Source organism: Bison bison, unplaced genomic scaffold (genome assembly GCF_000754665.1).
Source record: "Bison bison bison isolate TAMUID 2011002044 unplaced genomic scaffold, Bison_UMD1.0 scf7180017864383, whole genome shotgun sequence".
Classification (NCBI taxonomy): domain Eukaryota; kingdom Metazoa; phylum Chordata; class Mammalia; order Artiodactyla; family Bovidae; genus Bison; species Bison bison.
This window is the reverse complement of record NW_011494955.1, coordinates 7045461-7051635: the sequence shown is the minus strand read 5'-3', so window position 1 is coordinate 7051635 and position 6175 is coordinate 7045461. Positions and strand designations below refer to the sequence as shown.

The 6175-nt window shown below is 55.4% G+C and overlaps 1 protein-coding gene across 4 annotated transcripts in view; it reads left to right on the top strand.

The window, feature by feature from the left end:
• The first annotated feature begins 6 nt into the window (after positions 1-6).
• The window catches only part of MAP3K12 (mitogen-activated protein kinase kinase kinase 12), a 15419-nt gene continuing 9250 nt past the window's right edge, over positions 7-6175 (top strand). For 3 of the 4 annotated variants that reach the window (XM_010857932.1, XM_010857933.1, XM_010857930.1), the window contains exon 1: positions 7-185. The gene's annotated coding sequence lies outside the window, so the exon portion shown is untranslated. Of the gene's footprint in view, positions 186-3330; positions 6165-6175 lie in introns of those variants that run through there. The other variant, XM_010857931.1, reaches the window with a different exon arrangement.

The following is a 6175-nucleotide window of genomic DNA, read 5'->3' as shown; positions in this document are numbered from 1 at the left end:
CTGGAACTGACACACCCGTGCACCCGGACACCTCACGAGCATCGCCTGTGACGGCGCCCCTGGTCCGGTCGAGGGCAGCGGGGGGAGGCGGGAAGGAGGAGGAGAAGGAGGAGGAGGCGGGAGCAGCATCCGGAGCCGAGCTGCAGCAGCGCCGCCTTTTGTGCTGCGGCCGCGGAGCCCCCGAGGTGAGAGCCGGGCCGAGTTGTGGAGGGTGGGGGGCAGGGATGGGTCTAGGTCCTGGGATCCAGGTCCCAGGGAGGGTCGGGACGCAAGATGTGGAGGGGTGTGGGGAGGGTGGCGCGGGGATGCTGAGACGGGATGGAGGAACTGGGGACCTGGACCCGCCGCCTGTGGGGATGGGAAGGAGGGGAGCCGAGCCGAGGGACGCCGCGGCCCAGCTTGGAGGTGAAGGGCCTCCAAAGCTGGAAAGGAGTGTATGGGGTGGGGGTAGGGGGATGATTGGGGGACAGACTTAAAGGACAGCGGGCAAGAGAACATCTTCCTCTCCTCCCACTCACCCTCAGGAAGAGGGAATGGGAAGGAGGAGGAGGAAGAGTTTCGGCCCCACAGGAAAGGAAAGGAAGGACAAGGCCTCATAGGCCCCTCACTCCCCCTCCCCACCCCTTGCGCGCGCACAGGCACACTTTGCAGGCTGGACCTGAGGATTATAGGCAGACAGCACCTGTTCCTGGATGCCCAGGTGATGGTCATCTTCCCCTCCCCCATCCATATATGGCTTTCTCCCTTCTCCATCTCTCCATCTGCTCTGGCTCCTCTAACCCATTTCCCCAGCCCAGGCCTTTCATGAACCTCCTCCCTTTTCCCTACACACTCTTTAAACTCCTTGGCCTAAAAATAAGCAAGAATCCTTTCCACAGAGTTAAAACTCCTCTAACCACGGCTTTGGCTAAGGGGTCAGAGTGTGCATGGACAATGGAAGGAAATAGTGGGGTGTCCCTTAGAACTGAAGGAAAAGTCCCACCGTTTAGCTCCCTCTTGGGAGGAGAGTGGATCAGGGCCTTAGGAAGGGGTGCACACGAGGTCTCTCCTGCACTCAGGGTCCTCTCAAGCCACAGTCAGTGCCTCCCTCTAAACACCATTTCCCTTCCAGCTCACAGAATGGACTCCATGGCTTTGAGAGTTCTGCTGTTTCAGCCAGAGGGTCATACCTAGGGAAGGCAAGTAGCAGGGATTCAGGAAGGAAAGGACCTGAGTAAAAGCCCTGGGTCTTCCTGTCCAGACACTGAAGTTTCTCTGAAGCTTAAGGGCCTGCTCTGTCCTATCTCACACTTAAGGGTGGAAAAAAATTCTGCCCTCTCCAGCCGGGCAGCGCATCCACTCACTCACTATAGGGACTGCGGGATGCTGGGAAGACCAATGGTGTGAGACACTAACTCCAGCACTTGTGAAAACAAGCAACTAAATATCCACCCTGTAATTCAACCCAGTTACAGGCAGGAGAGTCAAGTTTACATAAAGAAGTGGCTCAGGACTTCTTGGGTGTCCTTCCAGCTAAGGAAGGCAGAACCCGTCTAAAATCCAACTGCTGTTTGTAGGTTCCTCCCCGAGAGGTGATGATGTGCTACTCTGGCTTTGCCAGGAAGAGGACCCTAAATTCTAGTACCCACTACATGGACTCGCCCTGTGACTTAGCACAGGCAGTCCCACCTTGCCCTGCTGGGCTGGGAGAAAGGATTAGGGAATCAACCCTTTCAGGAGTCCCTGTTGGGGCAGAACAGAGAATAGTATGGAAATGACACCAGCAGGGGACACAGGAGCTTCACGATAGCTGGCCACAGACACTGGTCTGTCTGCTTCATTTGCTCCCAGAAGAACTAGGGGCAGCTGTGTGTTGGGGAAAGGTGATGAGGCAGGGGCGCTTACTCCAGAGTAGACTAAGGATCTTCCTCTGGTTCCTTCTCTCCTTACTCCCTTTTCTATCCCCTATGTTTACCCAACTCTCCATCTGTACCTTCCCCGCTGCCTCTTGCTTTGACGAGGCAGACAGGGGAAAGAAGGGAAGGGACACCATTTATAAAAACCTACTGCTGCTTGTTAGGTCCTTTCCATATGCTAATGTTTATAGGGAGCTTCCTGTATGCCAGGTAACAGGCCCAGGAACTTTATTTGGATTATCTCAATACCACTCATAAAATACTGAGAGATAGTGTGATCATCATCTCTATTTTAGGGATGAGGAAACTGAAACTTAAAGAAGTTAAGTAATCTGTTCAAAATCAAAAAATCAGTGGCCAGAGAGTTTAGGATTTGAATCCACGTCTGTCTGACCCAGAGCCTGTGTTCTTACCCTCATAATAGCTTGCATTGCCACCGTGTGAATTAGTGAGCCCCCATTTAGAGATGAAGAAACTGAGGTTTGTTAAGTCTCAGGCAGGGACTTTGCAGGTGGTCCAGTGGTCAAGACTCCACGCTCCCAATACAGGAGGCACAAGTTCAGTCCCTAGTCAGGAAACTAAGATCCCACACGCCTCATGCCACGCGGCCAAAAAAAAGTCTCGTAGTCCAGATCACCCAGCTGGAGACTGTGGTCAAGAGCAGAGGCAGGCCCTCAACCAGACCACTCTGCTTCTCAGGTCATCCATGTTCCCTCCCTGTCTTACTGTCCAAGGCTGGGTGACAGAAATCAATAATAGGCATTCTGTAATTTTCATTTCTTCTTTTTCAACTTAAAATAGGTTTTTAAATTTCTTCATAAAAATACCCACAATTCCATCTACTTAGCAATGGTTATACATTGGTATCTGTCCTTCCATATCTTTTTCAATAGCACCCGGCTCAGGAACAATTTGTTAAAAATACACAGAACTTCTTCCAGGCTCACCTGAAGTCCTGAGTAGCAGGGACCCCTATGAGCCACCATACCTTGCTATTTGCCTCCCCTTCCCCTCACATCTTAACGGTAGGGCTGAGGGGTGATCCTGGGCCACGAGAGCCATGGGGTGACGACAGGGTGCAGAGAAGGAGGCCTTCCCCCTCAGTTCAGAGGAGGTGGGACATAAGGATTTGCAGAGGAAGGACGGGGGGCCTCTAGCACACCACTGCCTTTGGGACCTGGTTCCCCTGGGACCTGAAAACAAGTTGTGTCCTGGGGAAATAGAAGGTTGGAGACCCAAGTCTCCCTTCTGACCAGAGAGAAGAGACGGCCTCTCCAGACTCCAGAATCTACAAAGACCTGGTGTCCAGCCAACCAGAAAGACAAAGCCAGGAGCCTGGCACTGTGCTCATGGCATTCCCTACATCATCTTACTTAGCCCTCACTACCCCATAAGGTAGGGGTGGGAATCTCAGAGGGATTATGGTCCTTAAACTAATTCGTGGCAAAACCAAGGTTCTAGTTCTGATCTCTCCAAATCCAAAGCTGGTTCCTTTTTTCCTAAGTAGTACTGCTCCCTCCCAGCCCTTTCGGTACCCACTCTACCAGAAGAAGTGGTGCTGGCTAGAGGTTTAGGGGCTGGACCTGTGTGAGCCTGGGGGCCTGGAGATAGGGGTGATCTCCAGTTTTACCCTGGCTCTCAGGGGAAAGCATTCCCCCCTCAGGAGGACACAACAGACAAGCTACAGTTCTTTCCAGCTGAGAATAACCCTGGCGCCAGGACCCTTGGCCAGGAGGGGTTAGAGTCCTTTATTCTCTCAGGAGTGTCTTGGGGCTCCTTTCCCTGGGAAGACATTCCTTACACCCCCACTCAAGAGAGATGGGGAATCTTCCTCCCTTTCCTGAGTGCAAAACAGAGTCCAAGACAGTGGCGAGGGCTCATTATGGGAGCCCAAGACTTAGACAGATGGCCTGGCCTCTCAACTGAACCCCCAAGACAGCCAGACAAGCAGCCTGGCGTTGACATTCTGCTGTTAAACAGGAGGGAGAGAGAAAGGACTTAAAGGGTTGCCTTGCCACAGGCCTCCAGCCTTTCAGGCAGGAGAACCAAGGTTGGGGGGGGGGTACTCCCTGCCCCCACAGTACCACCAGCAAACAGAGAATCTGGTACCTGAAACTGATCTGGGGCCCCCCCTCCCCGGTGCCCACAGAGCCTCTTTTGCATAATTTACGGGCCACTCTGCCCCATACCCAATCTGAAGCAGAATTCTGCACTGTGAGCATTTGATAAACATGGGTGACAGAATGACTGACAGGTCCACCCGCTCCTGTCACATCCCAGCCCTTCCCCCACACTCTGCATAATTGATGGCCAGGGAGACAGCTCCCCTCCCCCCGGGTGACCGGGTGTCTGGGCCAGGGGCTCCTAGCCGTGATATCCCCCTCCAAAGCCTCGGCGCCAGGGCCCAGCTGGGGGGCAGTGGGACACAGCTGGCAGGTCAGAGATAAAGGACACAGAGAGGGTGTGGGCCAGGAGAGAGGAATCTCTCCTTCACTAGAATTCCCTGGGGCCTCAGCTCCGCCACCTCCACTCCCCTCACCACACACACGCACGTGCACACCACACTCACTCCTTCAGGTCAATCTGGAAGAGCTGTCATTAGCCTGAGAACCAGGAAAGGGTGGGTTGAGCCTGGCTAGGTTCTCTCCCTTTTCTTTGGTCCCATCCACTACTTCTTCAGCTTCTTCCACTGCCCGAAAAGACAAACAGGTGAAATGGCTTCTCTCTCTCCCCAGCTGCCGGCCCTGGATACAGGAGGGGCCCCTGGGGAGGCCTGGGCAGCTGGAGGGAAGATCGGCTTCAAGTGTCGTGGAGCGTGTCACCCTCTCTATGCCTAAGCCTCCTGGTTGCCAAACACCAGATGAAGGCTGAAAAATTCCTTTACAAAGCCAGGTGTTGTACCTACTCAGAACTCAGCTTCTAAATACGAAAGGAATCAGGGAGGGCACAGATCTCCTGTTTTTCAATCCCCTTTCATTCAGCTCCTTTTTCCGTGTCCTTTGCTTCCCAAATCAGTTTTTCAGCCCATCCTTCTTAGGACTGCCTCTCCCAGTGTTTCACGCTCTTCTGTTTCTCAGCTAGACAGGCCCTCCTTTTCTGGTCTGCCTTTCGCCCTTTCTCCTGTCCAGTCTCCCCGTTTTCCCATTTCCTGCTTTCTCTATGGCACCGCACCCCCAATGCCGACCCAAGTCCCCTCTCTTCACCACCACAGCTCTCTCTCCGCTGCATTCGGGGACGGGGGTGGACATGGGGAAGACGGGACGCAGAGGCGGTGGCTGGCTGGGGTCGGTGGTCCCTGCCTGCGAGCCCGCAACCAGCACGTGGGCCAGCCCAGGTCAGGGGCGGGGCCCTGGCGCGGCCCCACCCCCGCGGTCGCCGCTCACGTGACTCCGGGCTAATCTTGTCCCGGTGACTTCACGCACCGCCTCGGGTCCAGTCGTCATGGTTACGCCGCAGCGCCCAGCGCTTCCCCCAACCCGCTGCGTCCCCTCCTGGACCCCCTCCTCTCACGGCCGGGCCCCCGCCCCGCCCCCAGCTCCTTTCCACGTGACGGCCAGGAAGGAGGTCGGGAAGGGGGAGGGGGCGCTGGGGCCGTAACCCCTTCCTCTCCGCTGCGAACCGCCCTCACTCTGGCTTCTAGCTGTCTGAGCGCCCCAGTCCCGCCAGCCCTCCCCGCAGACCCGCCCGGGCGGAGTGCCGGGAGCCCCAGCCTTCGTTCTCAGCGGACCCAAAGGGGCGGCCGGCTTGAGGAGGCACAGGCAAAAGCCCTCGGGTCCTCCAGCGGACGTTCTCCAGCGAATTGGCACGTTGCTTGGCCTGTCGTTTGTCTTACTATGTGCATCTCACTCCTTGAAGCCGCCGTTATCTCGCAGGATATGTTGGGGGTCCGGAGGCTGGGATTTCATCTTTCTGAGCCTCGGTTTTCTCAAGAGTGTAAAGAGACCTATAATAATACCTCCTTCCCTGGAGAGTTCTGAGGAGTGAGGGAGCTAGTACATGTGGTCCTTAGGACGATCCTCGGATGCATAGAACAGTGGTTGCACCTAACTGGGCACCTTCATGCGCTCTGGATGCTGTTGGAAGCCCTGGGATCCCGTGTGGCGTCGTCACTCTCAGGAGTACAGGCTCTCAAAGGACTCCCGACCGTACTGTGCCTCCAGGATGGTGGGAGCCATCATGCAGGAAGCACAGCTCAGACTGGACATTAACTCAGAGCATGGGGAGGGGGGGCACTTCCAGGATGAAGTGAAACTTGGAGGACAACAGATGGTATGTGAGAA